This window comes from Caloenas nicobarica, chromosome 20, assembly GCF_036013445.1.
Source record: "Caloenas nicobarica isolate bCalNic1 chromosome 20, bCalNic1.hap1, whole genome shotgun sequence".
Taxonomy (NCBI): domain Eukaryota; kingdom Metazoa; phylum Chordata; class Aves; order Columbiformes; family Columbidae; genus Caloenas; species Caloenas nicobarica.
In genome coordinates this window covers 7,442,317-7,454,417 of record NC_088264.1, presented here as the reverse complement: position 1 = coordinate 7,454,417, position 12,101 = coordinate 7,442,317, and the positions used below count along the sequence as shown (strand labels likewise).

Here is a 12,101-nt window from a genome sequence, read left to right as displayed (position 1 = left end):
AGAGAGAGGAACTCCCCAAGCGTCATGTTCCCATGGCTTTCTAGAGCAATTTAATGGAATGGGATTTCTGAGAATTCCCTTTGTTTATGGTGAAGTTACGGTTATCAGTACAGCAGTGGTTTTAGATGGTGGATTCTCAAGGCCATTGACTTTCTAGACTTCAAGACCCAGGTCAGTTTGGAACTAAAGCTGGTCTCACCATTTAGGAAACAGCAGCTCGGCTGCTCGAACAATGAACAATAGAGCCTTTGGGGAACTGAACTATCTTGTTTAAAATGAACCAGGCCAGTTTCACTGTTGAAACTAAAACACGAGTAACTTCAGAAGTGTCTACGCACATTCATACTGCCAGATGTTTGACAAACTGTCTTGCAGGTCACCCAAATGCCTCTTGTTCTCAGGTGGTCCTGCAGCTCAGCCCAGCAGTGACCCTGCGCCCTCGTCTCAGTCGCGTTTTCTGAAAAACTTGTTTCTCTGAAGGGACTTCAGTCCCTTTCCTGTATCTTCAATTGGAGACCAGGAAGGTGCAAGATACCAGTACACAGATGGATGACTGCTAGAATAGTTTGGAGATGTGACTTTTTTTTCAAGATTAAACTGCAGCTGATGCTGACAGGAGTAAACTACGATAAAAATGAGTTACTCGGCAATAAGGAAATGTTGTATAAGTACAAGTCCATCCTTTACATAAACAAGGTTTATAACATTGTAAATCATCTCTAAGGTAAGTGAAAAGGGGAGAGCTGAGCAAACAACTCTTGCAGAGTCTGTCCTGCTAAGTGCTTATAGCCACCATGACGAACTGTGAGAGCGAACGCTCCAGGAAATCCAAAGCTTCCAGTGAGACCTTGAGGTTAGAGGACATTGTGTTCAGCTTAGGAAAAAAAGAGCCCAAACGTGCACATTTGAGTAAACATCAGTCAAAAGTGAATGAATGTTGAATTTTATAAAAGTACTTTAACAGTGCAGATGTGCTGTCTTTATAACTGTTTTCTGCAGTCTCTTCTTGCTCATACTTATTTGTCAAGTGATCTTGGAGAAGTTAAAATTGGTCTAGATGCAGTTTTAGTCTCTATTAAAACTTTGTGCTGTGGATGATGATCTGGCATGTTTGTTAATAGGTTTGTGCTTCCTGGCGTAGAGAAAACAGTCCCATTCCTTTCTAGAAAAATCGAGCAGCTGTACTGCACCCAAGGAAGAATAGTTTTGTGTAAAGTAATATTGAAGCATTCTTTACTGAAAGAGAATCCGTCCTAATTCCTTTTGGTAATCATCTGCCTCTTGTAATTCCCTAACAGGTGGCAGCCTGGACTACATAACTATGCATTTTTTTAAAAATATTTTTTTCTGCTTGTTACTGGAATCTAGCTTTTGAGAAACTGTTTGCTTTCAGTCTTAATTTCCTACTCCTCAAACAGAGCTCACCGCTCCTTTTCTGTTGAAGTATGTGCCTTCTCTTTCTCATTTTGGTGTGTGTGGTTTTTTTGTTGGTGTGTGGTGGGGTTTTTTGGTTTTTTTTTTTTTTTTCTGGAAAGATAAAATCTTGCCTTTCAGAAACAATGATGAGAAATTCCTGCTGTCACTTATGTTTTTGTCACCTTCAAAGTTTTCATATGGTTATAGTGATTCTCAACCTCCTAAATTTGTAACTGGCAAGACACTCTTGGATGTGTTTCGGTGAAACTGCCCAAGATCTTTCCTGTTGCTGAATGTTAACTGGTTGGTTGGTTGGTTGTTTAAGGATGACTTTATGTTGTCCCAGGCAAAATCCTTTGTCAGAACCAGTGTTTGTTTGCGTCCTTTCAAAGCACCATGTTGCAGATATGTAATGAAGCTCGCTTTTTTTTCTTGGAAATAGATCGGCATGCTTTTGTGACAGACTGAATTCTAATCCCCTGTGCATGGCAGCCCAGAGAATTTGGTGTGTTTCAAGTGTGTTTTGAGTCAAAATTAGCCAAAAATCCTGACTAATGTCTGTGTCATGTGAAGACTCTGCTTTATGCTGCTGTTCTGCAGCAGTTAAACCAGCCCGATGGGCTCGCTGTGGTCAGGAGGAGGTGTCTTTGCCTTCTGTCCCAGCCACCCTTCCCTGAGCTCGCTCTGGTATTCATTGGATTGTGCCACTTTAACTCACTAATCCAGGAAAAAATCCTGTCCAGCTGCTTTTTTTTTTTTTTTTTTCTTTCCCCCTGTCTGGGATCAGGAATTAAAATTCCCAGGGCAGTCTCATGGGTGAGTGGATGCAGAGGCACTGGTGGCTGTAAACTGGCCTGGAAGGTTAGGATGTCCTTCCACAGGACCTGGTGAAGTGAGCTGAGAATGTAAAGCCTTATCAGTCGTTCCAGAGTACAATTTATATAAAGAACCAAGGCTTTGTTTAAAATGCACCTGTTTACTTTGTTGATCTAACCTACGCAGCTTTGTGTCAACAAAGATGACTTGAGAATTCGGGTACTAAAGTGGTTAACAGTATAAAATGCTGTAAATGCTTTTGTTTTTCTTGGCTGAGGAGGACTCTGTGGAAAGTTTGCAGTGTTTCACAGGATCATATGAGTCTGTATTTGGTCCAGACCACCTTTTGGGAATGGTGCACGGCAGAGATTAAGATATGCATCCTAAGACCCTTGCATAGTTTGCTCCTGAACTGCTGCATCAGGAGTTGGGGGGTGAGTTTCTGGGGGATTTTTTGGGGGGGACACTATGTCCACGCTAAAATAGGTTTTGGAAGACCTATAGTGTAGTGCTTCAGCTGCAGGCTTGGCCTCCTTGCCTCCTTTCATTATTTCTACCCCTGTGGCTGGGAAGCTGAGACTCCCCTGGCAGTTGTATTTATTTAGGCTCTGTTTCCCCCTGAAAAGGGGGCTCCAGCGAACTCTATATTTTAAAATCTAGGAGACTTTTGTCTCAAGGGAAGCACAGTGTCCTAACAGCTGACTCCACCAAATAACTCCAGCATTGGGAACCAGCTTAAGAAGCAAATGTTTGTCTTGAGCAGAAAAGCTCTTCAGGCAGCAGGGCTGTGCTGCTTAATTAAAATAGCTGTTAGCTTGGTCATATGCTCTTAAACACTAGCACAAGGGTTACTTTTCTGCAGAGTTTAGACAGGAATTTTCAAAGAGGGGGCATTAAGGGTTTGATTCCTATTTAATTAGAGTAATATTTGCTCCCTACCTTGGTTTTCTTTGAGAATCTCAGCCTTAAACTCTAGGCAGATGTGACTTTGCTAAGAAGGGAGGATAAATATCAAAAGCTATCGTTTAACATTTTTATGTAAGACCGTATCCTCTGGTATTTTGTTTTTTAAAACTTTTTTTTTTTGCCAAGTACCATTTCCCTCGACTTCTGTATCACAAAGTATACAGTAACAAGTCCTTTTAACTTAGTGGTCAGAAGATACTGCTTTGCGAGAATACTTAGAGGCTTGAAATGTGGAGGAACTAACTCTGATACTAGATTCCAACCCGATCTGTTCTGTGATGGCTCATAAATCTTGAATGTGCCAGCCTCGTAAATGGTGGAATATACATCCTCGCTACTCTCTGTAGTGTATTGATTATTTACCTGCCAGAGAGCGCTGTCGGGGTTGCGGTCTTTTCCGCTTCTGGTTGGCAGGTGCGTGTGCAACGTGCAAACAGCAATTCCTCACCTTTGTGTGAACACAGGGAGGCTGTATCAGACTCCTGCCAGAAGTGCCGGCATCTCTCCCAGCAACGGCAGACTTTCTGGTGCCTTTCCAAACGTTATTAAAAAGCATAGTAGCGCCTTTGGTACCGGCTGAGATCCGTCTACACCAAACTTGGCAGGCTGGCTGGTGATTAGCCGTCACTACGGTAGTATCTCCAAGAGACAGCTCCCTGAAAGGGGCCAAGAGGGATTATGAGTCTTTTTCTTCCTTCATGTTCGAACTGGCAGATACAAAGGGAGCAGGGAGCATGTGGCAGCCTCCGGAGCTGGCAGCTCCCAGTTGGAGCGTACAAATGATTTGAAGCATTGGACATAAACTTTGTCCTGGATGTTGTTTGCTCCTCTGGTGGTACTTGATTCCAGCGTTGTGCAGAGCAGATTGATTTCGGAGGCATTAAAAGTTACACCGTTAGTACCTTATCCAGTACGGATTCTGGAACACCTACCACAGCCTCGCATTTGTTTCATGGTTCTTTCCATTTCCAAAAGCAAGCCTTGCTTAGGTGGCAGCTCTGATAAAACACCTGAGGTGTTAACAGCAGAACTGAACCGATGGCAGAATGACAGCATCTGATTTAGACAGCACTGCTGCCTCTTCCCTTGCACCTTTGCTGACTTTCCAGGCCAGGAATACTCTTTGCAATCAAATATGCCACATAATCCCTAATGGACCTTTAAGTTTTCAGTACATCTTGTCTGTGTTTGGCAGTAAAAAAAAAAAAGCCAGACCTTCTGGGGAGTGAGGATGAGTTGGTGGATGTGAGCCGTGAGACCAGGCTAACGGGTAGCAGTTGTTTTATCTGCAGCTGACTTGTTTCTGGAAGCTTCTATCTCTTGCCTTGTGCCTACAACGAGGTGATTTGTCTTTGGATAATTACTACAGATGACATGCTGAGATAGCTGGAGTATATGAAGCTTTTATTGTAAAGTTTGGCTCAAACTGTTACCTTTTTTTTCCCTTGTAGATGCTTTCACTTGTTAGGTATTTCCCGGACTCACTGAATTTTCCAGAGGAGGTAAAGAAAGAGGCAAAATGGAGAGCAGCTCGGGGATATGTATTTCCTTTTGGTTACTTCTCTGTGCTGCTGCTGTCCCCAGTCACTTCTCCTGCCACTGCCATATTAAACCAGTCTGTCATTAGCGCATCACTAGTAATTTTTAATTGATTTTGTTCTGTTCATTTGTATTGCTGCTCTGAAGAGCCCTGTCAGGACTGCCCTCCCTACCCAGTAGTCTGTGGGGAGTGATTTAGGGCAGTATTTAATGGATCAGGGTGTGCATAAGTCTCTTAAAGCCCAGAGTTTTGTATTTGTGGGTTGTAAAATCCCTTGTAAAAGCCCATTAGTTCCACTACATGCTTCCCAGTGAGGTTATGAAATGAAACTCTTTTCTCCACCATATCAGCCTCAAATAAACACAGATGTTTACTTGCTACAATGATAGATTCATCTTCAATTGTTCAGGTTCTATATTAAGCTCTTAAACTTTGTGATACCTTTAGTAGCATTTGACATTGCCCAAGATACAGTGGATATATTAAAAACAAAACCAAAACCCCAACACCTGAGGTTTGGGAATGGCTGCTACTGCTTTGCTGCTCTGTAGTTCTGTATTTCAAATGGGAGAAAGATGCTGTGAGATCCCAGGGAAGGAGCACATTTTTGAAGGCTGCGGTGCCTCTCACTACTTCTGAAAATTCCTACAGGGGAAAAATATTTGGTTTTTTTCAGGGGAAACTGCCACAATACTTAATCAGAGAGAACCTTTACTAAACACACGTGCGACTGGGGGTGTGTTTTGTGCAGGTGAACAGTGCAGTCCTTTGAATTCCCGTGCGGGGCTGAAGGCAGCAGTCGTATTGGTCGTGTTGCCCGCAGGGAGCTGTCGAGGTGGCTTCGTTGGAGGGTCTGGAATTTGGATGTCGTCTGGACATCACACTGGAGATACTTTTCAGTATTACCACCCATTCATTGCTCCGGATGTTCATGCCTCTATAAAGGTGTCGCCTTGTTCAGAGAAGTTTGCAGTTCTTTGCTTTGAGATATCTTGCATCAGTAGAGCAAATTATATAAATGATCAAATATTTTCTTTGCCATGTGCTGTATCTTCACTGCAATAACTGTCGTATTATTATTTTTTTATCATCTGTCTTTCTCCCATTGTGGGTAACAATTGTTTTGTAAGCCTCTTACAAAATTCTTCTCTCCTTGGTCTGTCGGGCTCTGAACTCTGCCCCTCTTTCAGTGTCTTTATTCAGAGGTGGCGGCTTCCGTGCTGCAAAATGTATTCCAGACTGAGGCTGTGCCGCTGCTATTACACAACAACTGGTTGCATTAGTTATTCTTCCTTGTAGTCAAATGTCTTGTCATTGATGTTTATTTTGTTGATTAAAGCTTTGATTGGGCCAAGGACTTCACTGAACTCTTCCAGGGAAGCTGAAATATTTTCTCAAATAGTGCCTACCCGAAACCTTCTGCAACAAGTGTGTTTGCCTTTGTATTTTACTTGGCGTCTGTGCATCAAGCCTTGTCTGCTGTTGCACTGCCCAGCAAACTTGTGTGGTTGAATCTGTCTGAAATTCCCTGACTTCCTCTTGGCTAATATAAATATTATTTTGTTAAAGATATCACTGCCTACCGTTCAGCTTCTTCCAGACCATTAGTTAAATGCTCCAATGCCTGTATATATCCGTTAATTTTAACTCATTTTTTTCAAGGAGTATGGATAACTCTGTGGGTTAAAGATTAACTGAATGTTTTTACAAATATACAGTTCAACAACATGGCAGCTGCAGTGTTTTTCGTAGACATCATTTTGCTAGAAGGCCTGATGAAAGCGTGGTGCACTCGGGTGGTTGGAGAGGGGAAGGACGCGCGTGGTCCCTTGCAGCGTGGCACTGCTAACCGCCTGCCGCCATTAGGTTTAGTCATTTATTCAAATACTGCTGCTTATCTCTTGGCCCGTTCTTGAGTCTTGATAAGGCGCTGTTCACCTTCTCACTTAGTAGTCCTTTGAAACTTGGAGAAAAAAAATGTAAACAGTTCTAATGAGCCGTGCTTTCCTGAGCTGCGCTGATCGTGTTCAAAAACAGTACAATAATCTCTGAAATACTTTGTGAATTAAGTTACGCTTTCAGAGGTTCTGTCTAGATCTGGTTTATAGCTTGCCAGAGAGCCCTTTCAAGAGCCCTAGCGCGCTGTTCCCCGTGTGCTGGAGCGCCAGCCCGAGATAAGTGGCAAACGTCTGGTGGGGCGCTGAGATGATGGCTTGAACCCTGGTGCTCCTCTTCCAGTCAATCTCTTAGGACCTTGAGGACCAGGTTGTGGTTCTCACTGGATTATCTTTCCCTTCAAGTATTACTAAACTTGATTTCCAGTTCAGTCTGAGTACAGTGCTAGGGTGGTTGTGATTTTGAGAGAAATGGACGTTTCTGTCTCCTCCCAGCTCAGTGTTCAAGGAACTGGGGTTTTTTGGGTGGTGTGGTTTGGGTTTGGTTTGGTGTTTTTGTTGTTTGTTTGTTTGTTTGTTTTAAACATACAGGAAGGTATTTCCATCCTTTGTCCTACCAAATGTTTTTAGTGCTTAGACCGCATGTGAGATCTTCTCTCGGGAGCTCTGGCGCTCCAGCTGTGCCTGAGCAGACTTTCCTGCCGGAGAGCTGTTCAGAGGCCAAGAAAACTTTCTCCTTTATGGAAAAGTGTCTCCGCCAAAGCTGAAGACCTCTGAGTGAACTGACTGAAGGTCCTGCCTGCAGCTGTAGGATCAGTGCAGTTTCCCGTCCTGGAACTGGGGTTTATGCAAAGCCTGTGTGGTTTGGTAGGATCAGCTTTTGGAGGCACCTGGTGCTGCTTCCCAGGGTGACAGTTTTGGTTTCTGATTTGCTCAAGCTAATGCTCTGCTCTTTCAGCGTAGGATAGCAGGTAAAATGAGTGCGATCTGCCTTACCTTTGTGAATCAGACTTTATTCTTTTAATATAAAGAGCTTTAAAAAAGGAGCTGGCTATTTCTCGTCGGTGAAATCTGGTACAATTCCTGTGTCTGCCTAAAGAGAAGCTGCCAGAGTTCCTGCCCAGTTCCTGCTGGTCTGAACATGGGAGCAATCAAAGCAGCGAACGTGTCTGTCTTGCTCCAAATGGCTTTTCTGAGGGGGGATATGCAGGAAGTAACTTAGTTTCATAGTGGGCAAAAAGCTCTAAGAGTTGAAGGCTGTTCCCTTTCTCTGCTTCTAGTTTTCAATTTTGAAATACCACGTGGTCTGGCTGTTTACTTTGCACAAGGTCACTCGGAACCTGAGTTGGCATTTTGCTTGATTTCCCAGGCTCTGTAAATATCGAGGTCAGGTTAGGCTTTTATTAGCTGCTTGGAGTAATTTGTGTTTCCTGTCTTGTTGTCTTTCATATGTATGTTTCTACATTTCCATTGAAATATTGTGCAGTTAGTGTATTTGCTCTGGCCTTCACTAGTTCACCCCGTATTTACTATGTTTCCTTTGAGAAATGTCATTGAAACTAGCAAGAGCAGGGGAAAACAAATACCTACAGAAACTTCCAGCTAAATGAATTAGCGTTTAGCCGAAGTGGTGGTGGGATTCAGAAGCACTAGGGTTATGAAGATGTGTATTGCACTGTACAATTCATAATGGAGTTTGCTCTTGGAAGCTGAATTTCAGTTCTGTGAATGAAAGGCTTGATTCTTCCTAAAACTCTTAACAAGCAGAAAACAGGCTTACCGAGTACATGGCTACAAAAAACGTACTTGGTTGAGTTATAATTAAGCCAAAGCAGCATCTCATAAGTAAACCGTTTCAGAGATCTTTTGTCTCATTTGATTTAAATCTACCTAGCTAACCTGGCAGAGAGAAGTCTCGTGCAGAATATTCGTTGAGAAGTTTTAGAATTAATTCCTGGTTTATGTCCGACACTGAAAGTTCTGCCTCTGCCATAAAACAGGTTGCTCAGAAAGCTCCCAGGGCAGACACTACATTGAAGACCTGGGTCAGTAACAATGGAAGCGTCAAATCTTTTCTTTGCAGCACTTGCCTAAAATATTCATCTGTTTCTCTCGCTTGCATGAGGAGTTGAAGTGTGTACTGAGGGCATAGCGGCGCTTTTGGGGACAATGAGAGGTGCTGGCTGTCTTGCAGTCCCACCGAGAATTAAGTGGTGATGCTGATTTGAGGGAGGGCAATATTGAAAGACATTTACAAATGTGTGTGCTCGTTTCTGGGGTGGGGGGAAACCAACCGAAGTAAACACCGAACAAACAGCAGCAACAAAAAACCAAAACAAACAAGAGAAACAAGCCCAAACCATAAATGTGCATTGAGGAATTAGAATATTGACAATTAATCCCATGTTGTTAACACCTAAAGATTCAAAACTCCCATATATAAGCAACCATAGGTTATCTAAAAGAGTCGAAACTCCACCTTGAAAACTTTTATTTGTTTTATTTGAAGACTTCAAGCTACAGAATGCATTTCCAAGCCACTCAAGCCCCACTTCAGCAATAAGGGCTCAAGCATTTTCAGTGGCCTTGAAATTGCCTTGTGTTCTTGCCGGTTCACCAGCTCCAGTTAAGAAATGCAAGCGCCTTGGACTTCAATCTGGGATCTGTAGTATTTTAAAACATAGTTCCAAAATATTTCAAAAACTTTTACACTTCTATTGCGTGAGGGTGATGGGACTGAGTGCTTATGGATGTAGTTAGATTGATACGCTCTACTTATGTTGCTTTTGAGTCATGTTTCTGCCCAGAAGTTGAGTCTGGATTTCAATTTTTGCAATAAGGAGTAAGTTATTTTGTTTTTCTATTAAGTAGTAAAATACAGTAGTTATATTGCTTATTTACAGCCCTCATATTGAGTTGAATTTCCTTTGTTTCAAAAAACCCCTGCATTAAGATGGAGGTGTGTTTTATTTCTCTTAAACACAAATATGACTGTGGTCTCATAACTGCAAAAGGAGCATTAGAAATCTGAAAAGCTAAGTGAGGATGAAATTTAAGGAGCTTAAACATGCTATGTTCTTGAAATACAGTTGAGTTGCTCAAGGAAGTTTAATTTCTGCTCTCTTCTCCTCTCATGGAGACATTGATATACCTTTTAAAAGTCTGTTCTAGTTTAGGGCTGCACAAATATGGAATAGCCTAGGAGACAGGCTTATTGCAAGCACATCAGTGATGTCACTTGGTACTGTCTTTTCTAGAAGTGGAGAATAAGTGCTAGGAAAAATAAATATTGGGAAAAAAAAATCCTAAAGTGTTGATATTACTAGTGACACTTGAAATGGGAAGTTAAAAACAAATCCAGAGACTTTATGCGAGGGACTAGTTTGCCTATCTTTGCTAAAAAAAAAAAAAAAAAAAAAAAGAAAGAAATAAAAATAAAAAGCCCAAACCACAAACACACAGAAACATTCCCCACCATCCTCCAAAAAACCCCCCACAAAACGCTACACCTCAGGAGTTCTATTCAGCCGGTCACAAGGAAAGTGATTTGGAGAGAGGTGTGATAGTGCGGAGTGGTGCGGCAGCTTCGTGCTGAAAACTGCTCGGGCTTTAGTGATACCGAGTTTAAAGTGCCTGCAGCCGATGGGAGCGTGTAAACGCGGCAGGAACGGTTCTGCGGCACGACTGCGCTACGGAGCAGCGTTTGTCAGCGAGGATGGTCTTTGATCCGGGTTGGGCCTCCTCCAAGAAAAGGAGGAAAATCACTTTTATAATAAGCAAAGTCTATTTTTAAAAATTATTTTGTTTAAAGGAAGTCTGTGAGTTGCTGGATTAGTGTGACTGCTAGGAACCAGTCTGAGATAACTGGCTCTTTTCAGTTTGGTTACTGATAAGCTAATATCGAAAGCTAATGAACAAATGACTTCTATTATGACAAACGCATGAGTTTGTTTTTTCATAATGTAGAGCGCTATGTTTTGCAGATAACAATATGAAGTGTTAGATTTCCCCCCAACTGTTTTACTGAGTAAACTGGGAAGTGAGGATTAATTCTGAAAATTCTATGATGATGATTATTATTGTTAAACTTTTGTTATGTTTTTTCAAGTGATAAAATCCTTGTTTCGAAGTAGTCCTGCTGGAGGAAGGAACACATGCACAGAACAAAGTCAGTTGTCTGACTTATTAAAAATAACTTTGTTTATTTGCCACTAAGGGGAAAAAATCCAGAGCTCTCAGGACAAAAGGCTAAGATTTATTTGAATACTTTGAAAACAAAAGGAATTGTGGTCTGGATATAGTAGATGGAGATGGTTAAGACTGAACATTTATTGCGAACAATAAATATTTCAATTCTGTATGTTGAAGGAATGTGTGCACTTGTATCGTGATTGCTGGGCCATGAATAAACTATGTGACTGTTAAGCAACATCTAATAAATATTCTTAAATTGGCAAACCTGAGTAAACTGAAGCCCAGGCAGATTGGCAGGGAAGATCCATGGCCTGCTCTTGAATTTCTTATGCTTGGAATATGGGGGGAATTCCAGGCAAATGTGTGAGGCTGGTGCAGGAGCTGGAGATGACAAATGGGACGATCTTGGTAGTATTAAGAGCAACACAGTTACTTAAGGGTCTTGACCCAAATGATGGAAAGCTGCTGCAAACCATGGAGGGAGGTGATGGTGGGAGCTGGAGGGGGGAAAAAGAAAGCTCAAATCAAACAAAATCTAATCGTGATCTCTGATGAAGGGCAGTCTTTCGGTGCTACGTGCATCAACATTTTAGCAAGGGTGTTGAAAACAAGTTATAAGGAAGTTAGAAAGAAAAAAGCAAAAAACCAACAACTTTTGGTGCTAGAGAGCTCTTAATATAACAGAAAGAGGATAAATAGTTCATCAGAAAGAAGTTTGTGGACTGTGCCCGGTACTCCGTGACTGCACGTGTGCACCATACGTGGGTATATGCAAGCCTGGGAGAAACTAGCTGGTGCTTTGCTATTAGGTTTTATCTGCTCAAGAAACTCAAAATAAGAATGAATGACTTGAAATTTAAGCTAAACAGTTTCAGCTTAAAAGTAAACTCTACAACTTTAATGGGGAAGATGAATAAGCATTGAAACAAAATATTGATGCAAGTGGTAGGTTCTACAGATCTTGGTGTCAAAACAAGATGGATTTTGGGTAAATAAATATTTTAGAAAATGTGAATTGCAGAGCTTCCTATAGAGGTGACTGTGAAATTCAGTATCCCATGAAACTGATTTTGTACTTAGTGGTCCAGTAGTCCTTTTCCTTCAAACTCCCTGAAACAGTTTACACTTCTTTCTTCCGCTATCTCCAGTCATTAAAGCCTCTAATGAGTATTTGGTTTGTCTCTAAAAAACCTAACAATCAAAGAAACGCTATTTGTGGTTGTCTGCAGAAATACCTGGGGGTAGGAAAATGAATATTTTAGGTAGAAGAGAGT

General features: G+C 41.8%; 1 protein-coding gene across 4 annotated transcripts in view; it reads left to right on the top strand.

The window, feature by feature from the left end:
* Nucleotides 1–12,101, top strand: part of NOTCH2 (notch receptor 2) — an 86,041-nt gene that overhangs the window by 29,548 nt on the left and 44,392 nt on the right. The gene's annotated exons all lie outside the window — the stretch shown is intronic.